Source organism: Punica granatum, chromosome 4 (genome assembly GCF_007655135.1).
Source record: "Punica granatum isolate Tunisia-2019 chromosome 4, ASM765513v2, whole genome shotgun sequence".
NCBI lineage: Eukaryota > Viridiplantae > Streptophyta > Magnoliopsida > Myrtales > Lythraceae > Punica > Punica granatum.
This window is the reverse complement of record NC_045130.1, coordinates 35,488,780-35,511,336: the sequence shown is the minus strand read 5'-3', so window position 1 is coordinate 35,511,336 and position 22,557 is coordinate 35,488,780. Positions and strand designations below refer to the sequence as shown.

Sequence of the window (22,557 nt, the reverse complement as noted above, 5' to 3'; positions counted from 1 at the left end):
AAAGGACGAATGAGATGATATTATAAATTTGATTTGGGAAACGTATATTTTTGTTGTGTAGTGGGTAGAGTTAAAATCAAAATCATGATTCTAAAATCAGACTATGAAAACAAATGCAGCCTTAGGTTTTGCTTAATGAAGTTCACTCCGTTCTTAGCCAAAAAAGACACTCCAACCTGTTGACTTAATAAAAAAATTTTCTTTTGATCCTCAACTATTAACTGCTTTTTAGTTTCATCCTAATTCTTTTTTCTTTTCAATTATTCTTATCTTCAACGTTACCATTCCTCTCCCACTCCTTATTATATCGCCGAAGTAGTTACCGTCCCTCTCCTACTCCTTATTGATGTCTCTTATTATATTTATTTATTTATTTATTAATCTTTTAGAATTATTTTATTTATTCATGAAAGATTACATGGTCACAAATTTATATATGAAACTTGTATTCCATGCTAAATGCCACCAACACTCCAATGAAGTATAATGTTAGGTGATGGTATGGTCGCTAACAAGGTCTACATTGCAAATACTGAAATTTTAGAGTTCCTAATTTAAGATGCCAACATTATGAGTGGAGTCTTATCAAGTGCAAATACCTCCATGTTAAATAACTGAAGACCTTAAAACAATCTCTAATAGATTACCTGCAAGCATTCCTTTTCTTTCCTTATTTTCTAAAATTTTAAAATTAATTTTCATCCGGAAAGGATTTAAATGTCAATAGATTTGAGACTGATTTAAATAGCAAGACCACACATGGACTAACCATGTATTATAGAACGAAATTGAAAAGTAAACTAAAGATTGAGGACCAAAAGAATTTTCTTAAGTCAACATAGTCAATAGGTGGAGTATCAATTTTTTTTTTAATAATGGGGGGAGTGTTCAATTTGGCTACGAACGGGATGGTGTGTCATTATACAAAACCCGCATGAAGAGTGTATTTTACCCCCTTTTTTTTTGTAAGGAACCCATTTTTCGGTTACAAAAGAAGTCTGTGAGCATAATACAATGAAATAAAAATCTTAACAGCTAATGAAGAGGCACAAATAGTCTCAATGAGCATCGAATATAGAACCTCTTGGTTAACAGACAAGTGCATATGCCACGGCGCTATACCCACTTGGTTACAAGGGACACGGGTAGTCCCATTTCGATAAAAATGGATTGATACTCACAGCATAAGGCATTATACCCAAAAAGAGGTAGAGCACTCTTTTAGTGCAGGTCACGAGAGCAGTATCAAAAAATCTTGAAATTTCGAATTAAGATAGATATCGTTAAAGTTTTTTTAAATTTATTAAGAGATCTTTTTAGCATTACTTTTAATTTTTATTCGTGAATCGGGAAGATTTTTATTTTTTTCAAAAATATATTTAACAGAGAATTAAAAAGTTTAATGTTTTTCCTGTCAATATATTAGATAAGTATGATCATAATTTCATTGATGATTTGATCGAGTAGTCGAAGAGACATCCATAAGTAAAGGATTATCACGAAAAAGATGAGGCTTCCACATTACAGTACACTTGTCAGCCTTAATAATTCAGAGGAACATCGGTTCATTATTTGGAGGCAGTAGTACATAAACTGAAAATGATAAATATTGGCATATTAGTAATCAAATTCAAGGATATACTTCGATCAAAGACCGTAGACCTAACATAGGAGTTATCTTATAGTCACGAAAACCTGCTTCGACAAACAGTTTAGCCCATTCTCTTTCTGTCCGCTCTTTTCCAGTAACCAAAACCATCATCAGCATGTCGAAGAAGAGCTGCGTCTCGACCGACTCCACATCTTCTTTACAGAATCCTAACACGATATCGACAATAATCAACTTGCGTCCCTTGCCTTCCCTTAGTCCGTCTTTGCATCGTTTCAGTATCTTCACGCTTTCCTCGTCGCTCCAATCATGGATTATCCACTGCTACAAGGGAACGTACTTTTCTCGTTAATCTGCAATTATGTATATATTCATGGTTTGATCTCCTAGAATTCAATCCCACATAATATCGTACCAATATATGTATGTTTGTGTTCAAAACCTTTATTGGCCGATGAAGTTACTGGATTATCAATATACGGGATTATTTCATCATAAATTACCTATCGAGAAGAAGTGATATTATATCGGAAACTTGCCTTCAGCAGATACGCGTCTGCTGGTGGAATTTCCTTGAACATGTTCCCTCCAACGTACTTCACGTTCTTGGTCCCTTTCAAGCCTGCCACCACGTGTGGGAGATCAAACACCGTGCACTCTAAATCCGGGAACTCTGCCGCGATCGCTTTAGCCATCATCCCAGTTCCACCCCCAACGTCCACCAGTGACCTCAGCTCCTCGAACGCCCTCTTGCAATCCGATCCTAACACCTCAGTCGCTACCAACCTGGCATCGCTTGCCATTGCATTGTTGAAGAGCAAGTTCAGCTCTGGCTCATAGCCCGTGTGCTCCCAGAAGAGCGATCCATGCTCCGTGCTGAATGGAGTAGGGTCATCGTTCAGAAACCAGGCGCCCAGGCAGTGCCATGAGTCCGTCAGCGCGGGGTCAAGCATCGTGAGTGTGAAGGGCCTTGAGGAGGAGGGAGGAGACATTGTTTAGGGCATACCCTACCTCTTCTCGGTCATCATTGGCAACTACTCGGAGGCTTGTCTGTTCAAAGAAGCCCGAGTGGACAAGGATGCGCATGAGGCGGAAGATGCAATGAGCCTTGCCTGAGTGGACTGAAAGTGCTGAGACGAGCTCGCCGATGGTCATGGGGCCACCGTGGTCATGGATGATGTCGGGTATGCCCAATTGGAGGGCACATTTCAAGGACATGGAGTTGATGAAGCTGAATATGTGATTCCATACGTGGGCTTGGGCATGCATACGTGAGCCTCTTGCATTCCCCCCCATTGTCTTGTTCATGCCCGAACTCTCCATAGGGTATGTGTCCGCTGGACTGGGCTTGTACTTGGTGTGTATGTGTATTGTAAATGATACGTCTCACTCGTGCGAATTATATAGAACCCTGTGGCCGGGTATTTGATGCGTGCACGTGTAATAATAGTGACTCCAACTAACTTTCTTCTCTAATTTGTAATATAAATTAAATACGATTTTTTAAGTTGAGAAATGAAATAAATCATATAATAAGTTCATATTAGAGGACCAATAGGATGCCAGCTTGAAATTGGGGCATGGAAAATGATTTGTGCTGCCATCTCTGTTTTTTTTTCCTTGGTATTTCTTTTTCAGTTATTAGGGATGACCACATGAACTAATACAATGAAACATCCTTATATCCTAATAGAGAACATGGGTTTTTCACAACAAGTGTCGAATATGGAATATCTTGATTATCAGCCGAAAGTATGTATTGCTGCGCTACAGTCTCTTTGATTCCTTGGTACTTCTTGAATAGAAATTTTCAACCTTTACTGATTGAAAAATAAAATAAAATTGTATTATAAATAATAATAAGTATAAGATAAGATATGGTAAGATGAGTACACGTTATTGTTTGAGGGAATAATTTTAGTTTTGCAAATTTTAGTGAGACAGCATAAAACACGTGAATGTTGGTTATCAATATAAATAGACTGCAATTTGCCCCCAACTTTTGGATATATTGGCTTAGTGTTCCCTAATCTTTGAAAGTTTGCATTTTATCACCCAAACTATCTAAAAAGAAGTAAGTGCACTCCTCATTACTTTTCCAAGTAAAAATTAATTTATTATTAATTAATTAGTTTAAGAATTAAATAATTATTTCAAAAACTAAATAAATAAGGGAGAAAAATAGGAGAACATCAAAGAGAGAGAGGAAATGAGAGAAGCGAGTCGTGGTAACGAAATATGACACTTTTTAAGTCTTTATTTTATTTCTTTTTCCTTTCCCTTCCACATTTTTCTTCAATGAAAAAAATCCTCCGGATTTAGAATGCAACGCATCTCAAATCGCACACTTCAATATATTATCTCTCTCAAGAAAAGTTTTATCGTCTCACTTCTTAATTAGATTTGCATCCTCTACCAAATCCAAAGTCTCACTTATCTTTTGTAGACTTCGGAGCTTCTGGTTTCTTAAAGGTGGATTGATATCTTTTAGCTTTTCTTTTATTTGGCCGTCACTATATATGCAATTGTGAAAATAATTAATTTTCTTATCAAAAAAAGGTATAGAGCGGTGACGGACGCCTTCACTTGGTAACCAATGATTTCCAGTTCGATACTCGATGGGGACTACCCGTGCCCTTTTATTAGTTATTAAGATTTTTATTTCATTGCATTAGGTCCATGGGCCTCTCTATATAACCGGAAACAAAAAAAAATAAAAAGAAAATAAAATAATGTTCTTAATTTGTGAAGATTGGATTGTGGAATCTACGGAGAATTTATGGATATTGATGATTAGGATGTTGAAATAAAATATTGACTAGATAATAATAAAAGCATATCGTCACCCATTAACTCTTGCGTCCTAAATTCACCACTATAATCAAAGAGGATATAGCGCAGCGGCGTATATCCTCACATAGTAACTAAGAGGTTTCAAGTTTAATATTCAAGTATGAGTACATGTGCCCCTTTATCAGATATTTATGATTTCTATTTCATGGACCGTCCTTATAACTAGAAAAAAATACCACTATATATATGCATATATATAATATATCTAATAAGCACACAAAAATGTATATAACATGAGTTTTATGTTTAATAAATTAACATATAAAGCTGGCTGCCCAAGCATAAGGCATGTGAAATCTTTGCTTGAGGGCCCTCATTGATATATATATATATATATATATATTTTTATCTTTATAGTTCACTCATTATTGTATTTATACCTAATAGACTAAGGTCCCTCGCCCTAATAATCTATATATATAAAGTTGTATTCCATACAATAAGTAGGATTAGAAAAAAAAATGTGACTATTATATAGGGTCACAAATGTAAATACCTATATATGATTTAAAATTAAAATACCATTTATAGGTAAAATAAGTAAAATTTTTGCATTAAATGCATCATATAGTAAAACAATTAAAAAATATTTATTCATTATTTCTGTCATTGTTATTTAAAAACTATCATATATTTATTTATAATAGTGGATTTATAAAAGCTTTATAATTTTTTGTATTCAACCTTTTATTCTATTGAAATATCATGCACTTCTTTTTTGTCTAAATAATATTTAGGGTTAAAAAATGCTATAACTATATTTAATATATTTGCAACAAATAGGAAAAATAATTGAATATATATATATATATTCACTCCAATCTAAAGGTAAATGTTTATTGATTTATAGTTAGAAATGTCAATATCTAAATAAAATTATATATAAATAAAGATGTATCACATGCATTAAATAGGATTTGAAAATTAAATTTCAAGATTATATAGGACCACAAATGTAAATATCTAAATAAAGTTTAGGATTAAAAAATCATTTATGGGAAAAGTAAGTAAAATTCTCGCATTAAATGCATGAAATAGTGAAACAATTAAAAAATATTTATTAGTTATTATTGACCATTGTTAGAAAAGAACTATAGCATATTTATTTATAATAATGTGATTTATAAGAGTTTTATAATTTTTTATCTATTCAACTTTTTATGCTATCGAAATATCATGCAATTGTTTATGTTTAAATAATATTTTAGAGTTAAAAAAGTATTATAATTATATTTAATATATTTTTCGCAAATAAGAAAAATAATTGAAAATATATATAGATTCACTCCAATCGACCCGACAATATATATTCACTCCAACCTAAAGGTAAATATTTACTAATAAAGGGCTTAAAAAGTTAATATCTAAACAAAATTTACCTTTGTATCTGATTTAGATAAAATTAAATCTATAAAATTCAAAATTAGAAAAGAAGATTTACTTAAATTAATTTACTTTGTTTTTATGGTGAATTTTTTAGAAGGAATATGTAACAAACAAAATCAAAATTTATGGTATGTAAAATTTAGTTTAAAAATAACATAGTTAGAAAGTAAATTTGGTATTAACCAAATTAAAGTCTATACTATGTAATTCTTGGATATTGTTAACAGTCATTGTATATTAATATGATCAACTCGATAGATATAGGTAGGGGAGAAGATATTGGGTGATCTTACCTCACCACGTAGTGTGAGGAAGCACCAATCAAAATGCATGAAACTAGGGACTTGGTGCTAATCACTCAGATAATTGCCATAATTACTCTTCATTAAAGAATTCTTATTGGTTCTTTCTCACCACGTCATTTGAGGTAGGATCATATAAAATTTTCTCAGGTAAGGGTGATCGGTTTCGGGTACCCTGTATTTTTCATGATACTGGGACCCTATCATGTAAGGAACATGTTCCAAGATTTTGGAACCGGACATTTTCTTGTTGAATCGTGAAACCAGAATCTACTCGAAACTTGTATTATACTATATGTTTCAGGTACCCTATTGAAACATGTAAATTTTTTAAAATTGAGTAATAGCCCCACAATTTTTTTTTTAGAAACATGCCCCATCCTTGTATTGTTCATCGTCTTCCTCACAAGGGATGGTCGGTTCGATAAAAAAAAGATACCCGAACCCTTTTTCCACGATAAGGGGAAGCCACCTACAGGGCTCCGAGGAGTTTGTCGATCACCAATGGATCGACAAGTACAGAAAAAGGGAAAAAAATTTCAGGCATGAGAGATCTTTTAAAACCCTAGAAAACTCATTGTCAACTTGTTGCCCCCAAAATTCTCTCAACTCTTGTAATGGCGACCAGAAGAACAAAGCATGGGCAGCTTCGACGGCCAACGATAAGCTGAGCGGTGAGTCTGTGTAGGATCAGATCGAGATCGTCAACGAACTAATCTCTATGTGGCAAACTAAAATGGTGAAGACTGAGAAGCGATGAGAGGGAAAGGGAACCCCCATGTCTCTTATAAAGTCGCACTGTATTTCCTCTCTTTTAGGGTTTTTCGTCGTTCTTTGTCTGGTCGAGGAGCTACTGTGCACAATTTTACATTCTGTTTTCTGCTTCAGTAACTTTTCTCTTTTTTTTTTTAATTAGTAAGTATCATCCAATTCATGGTACCGGTTCCGGTTAAGGGTACCCAGTAAGTAGGAACCACAATCGGAACCGATTTTCACTGATTCTTTATTTTAATACCCAGAGCCTATCCTATTTCAATACGAGTTACCCAGACCCTACCCTTACGGGTAGGTTCCGATCGGTTCTAAATATATCATGTATCCGTGCACACCCCTAGATACAAGTATAATATACTTTACATAGGAAAAAGAATTCTATAAATTAAGAATAATGTACATATAATCTAGTAAATTTAGTTTAAAACTAAGAAAATCAAAATGAGAAATTTTACTTGAATCTCTTTACTTTTTTTCGGTTGAAAGAGGGGGCGAAGCCCGAGTACAAATAAAAGCAAAATACCAAATAACTAAATCGAACAAAGACGGGGTAAGGCAGCGCCAACAATATCTCCAGAAAGTAGAGCTCTAACTTTTGGCGGTGGAGTGTGTTGAATGTGTAACCCCAAGGGTAGGCTAAGAGACCATCGTGCCATCCAATCCGCTACAGAGTTTCCTTCGCGATACTGATGACTAACTTCGACATGCCAGTCACGCTCAAGCCACAAACGAATCTCCCGAACTATGGTTCTCAGTTGTAGTGCTCCCGGCCTACTACCAGCGATGAGGCGAGTGACTAATAAAGAGTCAACATCTAATAGCACATGCCAATAGTCGAGCTCCCATGCCAGCTCCAATCCTGAAAGCACTCCCCATAACTCCGCCACTATTGCTGTGGCAATCCCAACATGTCTCGCAAAACCTGCTATCCATACACCATCCTCCTTACGAAGGACTCCTCCCGCTCCTGCTGGTCCTGGATTCCCTTTCGAGGCTCCATCCGTGTTCAACTTGATCCACCCGGGTGTAGGTCATTTCGAGCCCACAAGACGCCATTCCTTTACAGATTTGCTTGCTATAACCTGATCCTGCCATCCTCCAGAAAAGGATTCGGCCGCTCGAAGAACGGACATATGCGCAGCTTGCGGCCTAGAAAAAGTTTGATAAAAAATTGACTTATTCCTCCAAGACCACAAGAGCCAACATCCCACGCCTAACACCACTGCCCATGAGATACCCTTATGATTTTTAACCTTAATGCTCAAATTTTGCAGCAGCCAAATATCCAAAGGCGCAGCAATGAAGGATTGCCACATGGAGCGCGGTATTAGCTGCTTCTACACCTCACGAGCCAGGGAACAATCCCATAAAACATGGAGAGTATTGTCCAAAGCAATATTACAGCTAGCACACAGCGAGGATAGGGCTAAATTTCTTTTCACCCGTTGTTCGTTTGTAAGCAAACGATCATGGCCGGCGAGCCAAAGGAACAAGCGAATCCTTTGTGGTCCCTCCCACTGCCATATAATTTTCCACAAAGGTTCTGGGTGTGGACTAGATCTTGGGCAGAGCAACAAATACGCAGATGAAACTGAAAACGAGCCGAAAGCATCGTTCGACCAACACAAGAAGTCAATCTCCATGCTAGCCATCGAGGGCACCATCGCTGCTACCTTCAACATTGAAGAGTGATCCAACCAGTCTGAGAATACATTCCAATTCCAGCTTCCATTGACATCTACAAAGTCCATCACTGGTCGACCTCGTAGATCTAGGGGCACCCCCCATCACGACAAGTCTAGTACAGGTCGACAATTGGGAATCCACCTGTCCTCCCAGAATCGAGCCCTATCACCATGACTGACGGTCCACGTAGCTCCCTTCGAAACTTGATTCCAAGCCCTCGTGATTGCTTTCCATAGCCACGAATTCGGGGGCGAAGTATGCAACTTCAAAGCCTCATCTACACGCCCCACATACTTCTGTGTAAGTACCCGTACCCATAAAGTCTCGTTTTCAGTCAATAAACCCCAGCCCAACTTAGCCAGAAATGCATCATTAGTTTGCTTGAGTCTTCGTAGACCCAAGCCACCCTCGTCCACAGTCCGTGTAAGGGTCTTTCAGCCTACCAAGTGAAGCTTCCTCTGATCAGCCCGATGTCTCCAGATAAAGTTCCTACAGATACATTCTAATTCATCACAGATTGACGCCGGGAACTTTAGAACCTGCATTGAGTAATATGGGATGATTTGGATTACTGATCGGGCAAGAGTGATCCTGCTTGCTAATGACAAGCATCTACTCTCCCATCCCTCCAATCTAGATCGGACCCTCGTAATCACACTTTGAAAGTGATCCCGAGTGACTCTCCCTACGATTAAAGGCACTCCCAAATACCGCCTTAGCGAAGGCGCGGCCACAAATCCACTGGCTTGCATGATTTGTGCTCGCAAATCGGACGAAACGTTTCGCGAGAAAAACAACAATGACTTTGCCGTATTGACTTTCTGCCCCAAAGCAGCACATAATGCATCCAATACATTCTTGATGACTTGCACTTGCTCCAATGAAGCCTTCGAGAAGAGCAATAAATCATCTGCAAACATTGGGTGAGATAGTGGTGGCCCATGTCTACCTGCTCGAATCGGCCTCCAAACTCCTTCCCCTACTGCACTGGAAATCAAATGCGACATCCTCTCTATACAAAGGACAAAAATATAAGGAGAAAGAGGACAGCCTTGCCTGATTCCACGACCCATGTTGAATGACTCCGTAAGCTCCCCATTCCACAAGACTTGCATCGAGGCCGTCGTAATACACTGAAAAATTAGTCGCCTCAAATTTGAAGGGATCCCTGCAGCAATTAGGATGTCATGAATGAAGTCCCAACTCAGGCTATCATAGGCCTTTTCGATATCAATCTTGATCGACATGAAGAGTTTTTTCCCTCGTAGTCGGCTCATGGTATGAATCAGTTCCTGGGCAATGACAATGTTATCCTGAATGTGCCTCCTAGGGACGAAAATGAATATGCTATGAACAAAATAAAAATCTAGCTAGAATGCGTAAACTTCTTTTCGGTGGATATAATACGAAATCTTTGGACTTTTAAACATTTATAACAATTTAGTATACATCATAATGTCTAATCTTTAAAGCATTTAATTTATACTCATTAAAAGATAACAATAGTAACGGTTTTTCTAATTAATTGGTTTATAATCAAATTAGTTGCATCCTGGAACACTCATATATATATATATATATATATATAAGCATATTTAGAGAAATCACAAAATAAGAGAACTCTTGATTTATTTATCTTTTCTTCTATTTTATAGTTATGCAATTGCATTCTAGGTAAGTCTTATGTATATATATATACACACACATCCCTCCAATCTATATCATGTAGCAACATTATAATACAGATAATAAAATCTAGAGAATATCATATAATACTTGACTTTTAACTTTCTTTAGCTAAATATATATTTTGAAGGGCATATAATCAGATTTCTCCATGTATTTTTAAGAAAAGTGCAAAAATATAAATGAATTTCCAATATTGACCCCATAAAACAATTTTTTTTAATCATGCACGGGTAAAAAACAAGTATATATATAGGTATAGTAAAATAGATTACGATTGTGACAATCATTCCAGAAATGAATATATTGTAAAATAAAAAGGGAAAGAATAAATTGATTGACATTTATATTGTCTCATGAAATTCGAAATTAATAGTTAAAAGCACTTTATTGTATTAAGAAGAAAATATATTTTTCAAATATCAAATAATTATAATAAAAAATAATATTTAAATGTGTTAAAACGAACATATAGGATGTAGAGGATATAAACACTACAAAATAATTTAATTGATTATGTATAGGATTTCCATAGCAAAGTATGTTCTATAGAAAAACTTATGATAATAATATGAATATAAGCTTATAAATGGAACACAAAATAAAACTTAAAAATAAGAATATCACAAGCACTCTTTATATAAAAAGGGCGAAACAAATTTTTATTTTAATTATTAAATTTGATATATATGGTATATCTATATTTTCAATTTACTTAAATATATGATATTAATTGAAATAATTAGTTTCAAACTATTAATAAAATAAATAATTTACTCTAATTTCTAATAAAAAAATATTGAAAATTAATATTTAAAAGTTTAAATTTAAATTTATTATTATTATTTTAAATTAGAAATTGGTGTTTCAAAATATAAATAATTATAAGATGAAATGATACAAAAATATATAGAAAGGAATATGTTCAATGCACGGGCCAAAAACATTAGCATTTAAATTAATCTCAATAAATCCACGATGTGAGAATTTTATCGCTTAATAGGCTGACCAATATCAACTGGATTAGCTGTGGTTCAATTGGACTTCCGGATATTGGTGTTTACTCAAAAAAAAATTGAATAAATCCCATTCTTTGTCGTTTGAATTAACAAGTCAACTACTACTCAATGAATTTTTTATAATCTCTTGTTTTCCTATCTACCAGCCCAATTTATCTCACTTTTTCTACAATAGCTCATTAACTGAAGTTTTTATAGCAGAACGCTAAAAAATATCATATGATGGGACACTAATCTCACTGATTGGATTTTTCAACTTTTAATCATTGTTGATTTTTTCAAATGGTTTGTCAATCATCATCTCTTCTCCTTAAATAAGATCTAGAGTTCAAGTTTTGTAAGTAGTGAAAATTCATAATTGGAACATTTTTAGCCTTTAGACTAGTGTTTTTTATTGTAAGTTTTTTTCGCTCGCTGTCTTTTAACTTCGGTGAAATTCAATTTTCGATGTGCCTACCCAGCCGGACAACGTCCTTAAAGTGATGGGCTCAATTCAGCCATGGGCTCAGCCCCATAAAGTAACACATATGGGCTAGAGGCCCATAAAAGCCTAAGTAATGGGCTTCATGCGCTCTACCTTCGGCCCCCTACAAAGATATGGATAAAGCCAGCCCATCTAATATCACCAAATATGTTTTTTTTGGGGTAAAAAATATTTTTTTTTGCTGGGTAAATATAAAACATAAAATATTTTAAATTCTAAAATTATTATATTAAAATTAAAATTATCTATATACTACCAGTATCACCAAATTTGTTTTATTTCCTAAAACGCCTTAGCGAAATAATTCAACTTAATAGCAATTATTAGATTAAAGTTAAAATTATCATATTCTATTTCAATTATCACCCAATTGACAAATTTAATATATTGAAGAAAAGGAGAAGAGAGATAACTCGTATGCACGTCTAGAATGACGGGAGTAGAAGATGTGAACGGAATAAAATAACTCATCGAATAACATATAGTAATCGCCTAATTATAGGCTGTAGAAGATCTACAAATAAATATCAAATATGCAAAATAATATCTAAATCAGATATAGAAAACCCCAATTATAAAACTACCTAATCAATAAATATGACGTTATTTTAAAAATATTGTATTTTCTAAATAACTGAGCAATATATCTTTATACAAATGACCATACTTGCTCTCTCACTCATCCATTCATTTTCTAAGCATTTCTCCCGTCTTTAACCATTCACTTACCCTATGACCAAGACGGTTCACTTACCCCATTTAGTTTTTCATTTTTATAATTTCTTATTGTTGAGGGGCATAAAGTAAAACCATCCCACACCAACCACATAAATGAAAATTACAAACACATGACTTGGATTCCACCATCTAGTAGATTGAGTTTTTGCATTGGTTATGAGTCGAAGTTCGTAGAAGTTCAATCAAAATTTAATATGATATCAAAGCAAGATTTAACACGTGTCTGGGCATGGCAATGTGGGCTCACACCACATTAGGCCCATATTTCCAATAGCAACCAAAGTGCACCTCGCATTAGTTTCCCCTTGTTCAAGCACGGCAGAGGAAGCTTAGCCCGTGGTCTAATAAAACCTGAGAAAACAAAAGAAAAGATGCCCCTCACATGGCATGTGTAGGTAAGTGTTACATAGGGCTATCTTTGCACCACCTAATAGCTCAAACTTTTGGATTAGAGATGATGCCAAATTTGTATAAGCACAATGAACACTAGTTCAATGATAAAAACTACCTAATCAATAAAAAAGTAATATTGTATTGTTGAATTGAGGGAAAAGTAATGAATAGTTGGGAAAATTTAGTATAAAAAATTAATTGTAATAATATATAAGAAAAAGTATGTGAAAAATTTATTATTAAATTGAACAAAAAGTAAAAAAAGAATGATTGTGTTGTTGAATTAAGGAAAAAGTAAAATGAAGTTAAGTTAAATTAAGTTAAGTTAAATTTAACTTCGTTTCTAAACGGATAGTTAGTCTTTACTTTATTTTCAATTTCGGCCTGATTCATCTGTTCGTTCACTATGGTTCTAAGGTGACACAATTAGTCCACATTAGATCTTGTTGTCTAAATCACCATCAAATTTTTTGACATGTAAATTTTTGCGATTGAAAATCTAAAATTAAGAAAATATAAAAAAAGGAAATAAAAAGAATGCTTGCAGGTAGTTTGTTCGATATCGTCGATGAACATTAAAGTTTTTTGTTATCTAGAGTATGGGTATTTAATACCGACAATGGCGAGGCCTCACATAACCCATAATATCGATATCTTAACAACGACATCTAAAATTTCAATATTGTGGATGAAGACTTTTGTTGGCAATTACACCACCATCCTACATTATAAACCATGAAAATGGTCATCTGTAACTTTGTTGGACTGTTGATGGCCATTATTGTGGAACAGGAGCTACCATGCAATTTTTCATGAATAATAAAACAATTTTTTAAAATTAATAAATAAAAAAGAAAATGCCAACAAGGAGTATGAGAGGGACGGTACTACCACCGCCTTGGTGCCTTATGGAGCTACTAATTGACTGTGATCTATACGAGGTGTGAGTGTGGACAAATGGGGGTTAGGGCGGGATAAAGGCGTAACCGCACCATAACCAAGATCATTACGGTACGTTTGGATTCAGAGTTAAAGTATTTTTGATTTTGATTGTGGAAAAGGACAAATGAGTTGGGATTATAAATTTGACATGGGAAACGTGTGTTTTTGTTGTGTAGTGTGTTGAGTTCAAGTTCAAGTTAAAATTTTTGACTTGAAAAATGTGTATTTTTGTTGTGCAGTGTGTTGAGTTAAAGTTAAAGTTAAAATCAAAGTGATTTTAACTCCCAAAACAAACAGGCTATAAGTTAAGTTAAATTTAACTTCGTTTCTAAACGGATAGTTAGTCTTTACTTTATTTTCAATTTCGGCCTGATTCATCTGTTCGTTCACTATGGTTCTAAGGTGACACAATTAGTCCACATTAGATCTTGTTGTCTAAATCACCATCAAATTTTTTGACATGTAAATTTTTTGCGATTGAAAATCTAAAATTAAGAAAATATAAAAAAAAGGAAATAAAAAGAATGCTTGCAGGTAGTTTGTTCGATATCGTCGATGAACATTAAAGTTTTTTGTTATCTAGAGTATGGGTATTTAATACCGACAATGGCGAGGCCTCACATAACCCATAATATCGATATCTTAACAACGACATCTAAAATTTCAATATTGTGGATGAAGACTTTTGTTGGCAATTACACCACCATCCTACATTATAAACCATGAAAATGGTCATCTGTAACTTTGTTGGACTGTTGATGGCCATTATTGTGGAACAGGAGCTACCATGCAATTTTTCATGAATAATAAAACAATTTTTTAAAATTAATAAATAAAAAAGAAAATGCCAACAAGGAGTATGAGAGGGACGATACTACCACCACCTTGGTGCCTTATGGAGCTACTAATTGACTGTGATCTATACGAGGTGTGAGTGTGGACAAATGGGGGTTAGGGCGGGATAAAGGCGTAACCGCATCATAACCAAGATCATTACGGTGCGTTTGGATTCAGAGTTAAAGTATCTTTGATTTTGATTGTGGAAAATGACAAATGAGTTGGGACTATAAATTTGACATGGGAAACGTGTGTTTTTGTTGTGTAGTGTGTTGAGTTCAAGTTCAAGTTAAAATTTTTGATTTGGAAAATGTGTATTTTTGTTGTGTAGTGTGTTGAGTTAAAGTTGAAGTTAAAATCAAAGTGATTTTAACTCCCAAAACAAACAGGCTAATTAAAGACTTCAAAGAGCAGTCATATTCATAAACAATAGACAAGCTCCCTATGGTGTTTTCCTATTTTATAATTTTGTTTTAAAATTTTTTTATTTAGGAAAACATTATTTGGTAGTAGGCATGATATCTCAGTGTGAAATATAGTAGCTTTGGTTATTGAACTTGAGGAGTGAAGGTCTCACCGACAGATGCCTCACTCTAGCTTGTTGGGAGCCTTAATGATTGTTGATAAGTTGCTCTCTTTTCATTTTCTTTTACTTCCAAATATCTTTTATTCTTAATAATATTACATATTAATAGGTTTATCTAAAATTTGAATCGTAAGACAAAAACGGATAAACCATGTAATGTTTAAGATGAGAATAATCCAAAAGATAAAAGAATTAGTATGAAAGTGAAAAGCATATACAGATTGAGGACCAAAAGAAATTTATCTTATCAAGTCAACAAGATCAATGGGGTGGAGTGTTTATTTTGTTATGTCATTAAGCAAAACCTCAAGGGATGAGACTGTACTTTATCGTATTATGTAATTAATAACATCTCATTGGGAAGTAAAAAAATATTTTTTTTGTTTAGATCTTATCATAAAATATATTTTTTGAAATGATAAAAATATTTTTGTAAAAGTTTAAAAGAACGTTTTAAATATTAGTGGAACTTACGTGTCTCCTTATTTCACTTTACTTTCTAGCCTCTCTTATGAAAAAAATAATTAGTTATAAGAGAGAGACATGAACAATGGAAAACTTAATAAAAGGCATGTGAAACTCCACTGACGAGAATCAATGAGAAACAACTAGGTGCAGTTTAGTTAGCAAATTGTGTTGTAAGTTCGCGAACTTTACTTTTACTTATAGTATAATAAAAATTCAAAACTCATTAGAAGCATCTCGTGAATGTAGAAAACTATAATTGTTATAAACATGGGTTGGTTCAAGCGGTTGGACCATTGTTTCACTTAAATAAAATATTGAGTTCGAGTCATTGTGAATGTAGAAAATCTACGCTGGGAGAGTTTTACCCCTTAGTGGGCTAACCTGGCTTGACTGTATTAGTCATGGCCCAATTGGGCTTCTGGATACTAAGGTTCACGCCGAAAAAAAAAAAATTCGTTGATGGCTGCTTCTGCCATTTCCTCACAGGGACCCATGCCGGCTGTTTAATTGGCCTTCGGATCGAAGTGATTGAGATCATAGTTGCAATTTCATAATAATAGATTAATAATAGATCATTCCAAATTATCTAGCAAAAGATGTGCTTAATAGTTCCACTTCCAACTATTTTGGGGTATGTGAGCTCGCATTCCGTACCTTGAGAAATGGAAAACTAAAATTCACATTTCTTCCGGCTTGTCCAGTAAATTAATTAATCTTTGTATATGAAATTGGCGCAGTTGATGTTTTTTTTTTTTCATGCTCAAGCAACTTGCATCTTCGAGATAAGTTAGTCGTCACTTGTACTAATCTATATCTATATTTATATAAACTATAAAAGTTAAGATAATAAAATAGTTAAACTGCTCAATGAAATTAAGTGCTGCAAAGACCTATAGCTTCCTTGCAATTTCTAGAGTAACTATATTAGAATTTAATACTGAAAAACATATATAAGAGAATCATCATTGATTTAGAAAGAGAAAGCCCAAAATTGAATAATGGTGATTCTCTAAGCTTGGCCGTAAATTCCTATATAGTTAGACTCTAAAGACTATGAGGAAGTTTTTACAGATTCGTTGAGTAGTTTAAGAATTATTGTGTAGTAATCAAAGATGATGGAGTATAGTAGAGCACACTCTCGCTTGTTGATCAAGTGGTTCCAAGTTCGATATCCAGTACGACTAACCGTGTCATTTATTAGTTATTAGAATTTCTATTTTATATTATTAGGCCATGGACCTCTATTGCAATAAAAATAAAACATATTGTGCAGTAAATTTTTTAGTTTGTCACAAAATCAGAATATCGACCTTTTTTTTTTTATGTCAATCCTTATTCTTTTGAACTTCTAATTGATTCTAAACTGTAATATTTTGCACAAGATTTCCTAAGATACTAAGAACACCTCATTGGGAGGTCTACTGCCAGAAGAAGATGCTCATGAAGTTGGTGTTTTAGATAGTACGAAGAAGAAGTCGAGGCAAAATGACATTTTTACTCTTATGTGGTTGGAAAAGACTCCATTCTGACAAGAGAACAGACAGTACTTTTTTTGTCTCACGTGCTTATTTTTCACTTATAGTAGGAGCACCATGCAAATCTTTGAATGTCAAGAGGCAAAACTAAAAGTATCACATAGTTTGGAGAGCAAACTGCATTTATCTCTTAATTGTATGACTATTTTTCTCTTTAAAAAATATTATAAATATGAATTTTGTAATATATTTTTTATACTGTACATTTGACATATCCTGTTGGTTTTACTTTTTCCTATTTCCATATTATATATATGGGCAATATATGTTAATTGTACTCAAATAACGATAGAGTTTGAATCTTTGCACGGTGTCCAATATTCATCAAAAAATATATCGGTGTCCAATGTATCGTTTTGTGATTTACCCATATGGCACACAGCTCTAACATTTTAAGAGTGACTTATTTTTTTAAGCATATGTGACTCGTTCATTATGATAGAATATATAGAATAGAATGAAATGAATTCAATAGACTGAAATATAACGGACTTGGGAAAAAAAATCATTTGTAATTGTAAGTGTCTTATTCTTTTTGATGCCACATATATATTATATTATAGAAAAAGAAATTAACTTATTGTATCAAGATAAATTTTCAGTACGAAATAACATAAGTATTTTGGATTTTGAGTTTCAAAGAAATCCAATTAGTGTTAGTACTTTTATATATTTCTACTCCAATTAAAAAGAAACTTGAAGAAAATATCTCATTAGAAAATATGGCTACTTGTTGTATTTTCACTTATAATTTGTATTCCTTGAGAAGTATCTTCCTCTTGAAAGATATCAATTTCATAATTGACAAAATTTAATTTCTTATTAATATGCTTTTTTACATGCTTTTAGTGATGAGAGTAAAATTGGTATTATTAAAGTTTTTTCCGGTTACAAGGGAGACCCGTGAACCTAGTAAAATAAATTAAAAATTCTAATAGCTAATAAAGGGTTATAGATAGTCTCACTGAATATTGAACCTAGAACCTTTTAGTTACGGATCAATGACACATGCCAATGCATTCCTCTCTTTTATAAAAAATGAGCTCAGAGAAGAACAGGTCAAACATTTTGAGGAGTGGGGCACGCAAATATAGGAATATGGGCAAATAAGAGTAAATAATAATTAGGCGTCCCCTTGTTAAAAAGAGTACTGTAGGAGAGAAAATAGCTGTAAAATAGTAGTACACAATCACATTCTCTGGCATGCATAGGCACCAAAAGGTTTCAAATTAATTATTTATAGTTCTACTTTTCCCCTCAAGCAAAACCAGTAGAATCATTTCCTGAAGTTTTTATTTTATTTTATTTTAAAATTTTATTTACTTCTAAATTTTCCTTTTTACTGAGTTTATCTATTTTTTTCTGAATTTTTTTTAACTTAGCATGCATTTTATATTATTTTTTGAATTTTTATAGTGTTCATATCACCTAACTGTTTGCCAGGACAGCAAAATTTAACGGAAAATTTTTATGGATGGTAGATTTGGAATTTGATGATAGTTCTTTTTTTTTGGTAAAAAATAAAGTTCATACTAAATTAAAAAACGTGTAAATTATATGATTTTTAGTGCAATAACCCTGAAAACCTATTTTCATTTTTAGAATGTATGGCCGAACACCAAAGCATTATTTTGTAGATTGAATGCACAATAAATATTAAGCTTTTTTTTTAAAGAGCAAGGAGTATTTAATCATTAATTTAATTATTACAAGTACAAAAAAGTAAAAAAAAAAGATACTTCTATATTTATTTTTTTCTACTTGTAAGAGTCTGATTTTCTTCTCTCTTTCTGGGGGAGTTTCACCATTCATTATGAATATTCTAATATTATTAGTAAAAGTAACCCGCGCTTTGTTGCGAGTAATTTCATAACTAAGTTTTTTTTTGTTGTTGTTTTTATGTATTTCATGAGTGAGTTCATAATTAAATTGCGATGAGTTTTATAATTCTATTTTCATTTGTACGATAGCCTCAATCATAATTTTTATTTTCAATTATCTCATACTTATGTCGTAATAAATAACAGTGGAAACTAATTATCGAGAAAAAAATCAAAACTAATAAGTATGGATTTTTATCCAAAAATTATATATTAGTAAATTTACAATTCCATGATTCATATTCCATTCTTTTCTGATTGACTACTAATTGGAATAACGTAATGAGAAAAGACAAGAATCATACTAAAAGAATTACTTTTCTTTGATCCTGTAAGTATAAAAGATTATAACTCTGTTGAAAAAAGGGAATCTATCAATGAACTCCTAATTTTCAAATAATTTCCTGAATAAATATTTCCTAGATGCACTCTACTATTATGAGAAGGTCTTATGTGCAACGGTGGTACCACGTAAGATTATTTTTGTTTACAAACTAAAAATCATAAATAGCAAACCCTTATTGACTCGTGATATTGTCACATGGTAACCACTTGAGTTTACCCATATAACAATATAAAAAATATATTATTTTTGTCAACAATAGATTTTTTCTATTTTTGTTTACATACTAAAAACCAAAATAGCAAACACTTATTGACTTGTGATATTGTTGCGTGGTACCTCTTGAATTTACCCATATAACAATATATTTAATTACTTAATTACTACAAAATCGAGGGTAAGCTAGTAAATTTAATCAAGTAACCTATTTCATTTTGGAACAAAGCGACATGCTATTTCATTTTTCGGTCATAACATAGATTCAAATTCAATAGGCGGGCTAGAAGGGGATAAAATCTATATAATATATAAATTTGAGTCCAACCTAATAAATAGGGGCAAAATAATAAATGTATTACTAATTTATATGTTAATATATTATAATAAAATTAAATGATGATAATTTATTATTATGAGTAATCATAATATAAGAGAAATTAAAGATTCATTAGATAAATTATTAAAATCAATTAAACTTATTCAAATTTACACACACATAATATATAAGAAAAACACATAAGAGAAAATAGAAGTTCAAAAGTTTGATGCTTTATAATTACTATTCTTTTAACGAATAAAATTGAGGATTTTGACTTAACAGAATTTTTTAAAATTATTTTACTAGAATTTCATTAATAATTGAAACGATAAATATGTACACGAATCTTTACTTATTATAATTCTCGAATTAAATATTTATCATTATAATATAAAATTTACCATATTCAAATTCGTAGGATAAAAAATAAAAAAGAAGAATTGTAATGCAACACAAACTCTCTAATCCATATCAATTAATATTTTAATACTTAGAAGTTAGAAGGACTGTGAGAAATCTGGATGCACACTCAATGCTCTACAGAATATCCTTGCAAAAAAAAAAAAACAATCGAATATTGGTGGTGGGTTGGGTGCTTATCCACTTCCTCACGGGACCCGTACAGTACGGGCGCTCCCCGGCCTTCGGATAGACGCGAGATTCATAGTGGCAATAATGAAAAGATGATTGATAGATTGCAAAATCTATCGAAACAAAAGATTGTTTGACAAGAATATAATGTTTACCAAATAGAGGAAACATATACTGCAAGGGAAATTACAGTGAAGAAAAGTAACCAACACAACGGGAGAATTACAATATGTCCCAATTATGGATCAACTGTCATCAGGTTTCCGATTGAATATTCGTTTCAATGTCCTGAATTCCCATACGTCTGAGCATCACGTCTCTCTCTTAGTCTCTTCATCCTCTAATAACTATATCCGAGTAAAGGTTCAAGAACGCCGTGTAGCTAGTTTCTCGTTCCTAGCTCAGCAGACATGCTAGATGGTAGCGTTCCAAGCAAGCTTAGAAACTTTCTCCCACGCATATGACTAAGTCTCGATGTCCCTGAGTTTCTGCAACTTTCTCCCACGCATATGACTTCCTTTAATTCGGCTTCCTCGAGACTTAGCATAAACTAATACTACAAACAGGCAGAGCTTTTGGACCAGAGGAAGTAAAATTCCCTCAGCATTACTAAGTTAATACCGACCCCCCTATAAATCTGCTGGTAAATGTGCGCGCTTATAGTTTGATGGGCCAAATCCCTCCGGTAATGTTATGACTATGCGGACAAATATGAACTTCCCAGGGCACTTTTCATAGCGAAAGTCGGGAAAAATTTTTTAACGGAACTTTGGTTATTATCTGAAGGGTACTCCCTCCGGCAAAAACGTTTAATCTCTCTCTTGTTTGCCGGAGCAGAAAAAGCATTTCCGTTTAGCTTACAAGAGAGGTTCATTTGATCAGGAACGTCGGGGGGGCACTGTACATATATAGGATCAAAATCCAAATCCCCAACTCATTTATTTCGGCTCAGGGCAAAAAAGGCGAAAGAAATCTTTGATTTCCATAGAGAAACAAATGGCCAGTAAAGCAGGAAAATTCAGAAAATTATGAGGTAATCGTCATGTGCGCTAGCATATGAAAATGAAAATTAGAATCAAGTAATATCTTCATCTTTATTATTTCAATGAATTTCTTCACATATGCTTTGGATGTACTGCAGTTGCGATTTTTTACCATCCTCAGCAAAGATGATTTTTTTACAATGGTGATTCTTGGTTGAAAATTGAAATCCTTCGAAATAATTTAGTCGTCACTTGGTAAGTAAAATAAAATCGCATGAGTGAGCAACATCGTTTATTATTTAAGATGATCAGCCGTACCTTGTCAGTTCACCCAATCCGACAATACAAACTCATAAGTGGTAAGAAGGTCGATACCTCCAGAGAGTCCAACGCAGACCTCTTTTGTTACATCATATCAAAAAATTTTACAGAAATCACGGCACAAAAAGTTCATTTAATGATTACCGAAGTTGAAAATAGGAATTCGTCGCTCGAATTTCAGTAGGATTTTCGACTATCCAAAAACATTTGGGAAAGCATTCATGATTGTACAATCTGTACAAATGACACTAAGGTGGTGTTCCACAATGGCTGTTTACACTAGATTTCCGCATGCAGCGTTAATCACGGGAGTTGTGGATTATTGACCAAGATTAAGAATTAATTGAGCTTTGGATCCACGAGAATTTGGCCCAGGTCCAGGACATAGATAATCCATGTGGGAGTATTGATGGGCTCAAGCTTGCAAGGATCCAAGGAAAGAGGGGAGGCCTGCGAAGGAAGTCTTTCAGGCCAGCTCAGCTCTAGAGAGGCGGCAATATCCAACTTAGGCCCGTCGTGCCTGGGGTTGATGGCCTCAAAATGGAAAGCGTGGGGAGATCTTTACATCCAGGAAACTGCAAGCTAGAGTAATCTTCAAGAAAG

At 33.6% G+C, this 22,557-nt stretch overlaps 1 pseudogene; it reads right to left on the bottom strand.

Annotated features, from left to right (window-relative positions):
• Positions 1 to 1,482: 1,482 nt before the first annotated feature.
• On the bottom strand, positions 1,483 to 2,989 carry LOC116204824 (annotated as a pseudogene).
• Positions 2,990 to 22,557: the final 19,568 nt, after the last annotated feature.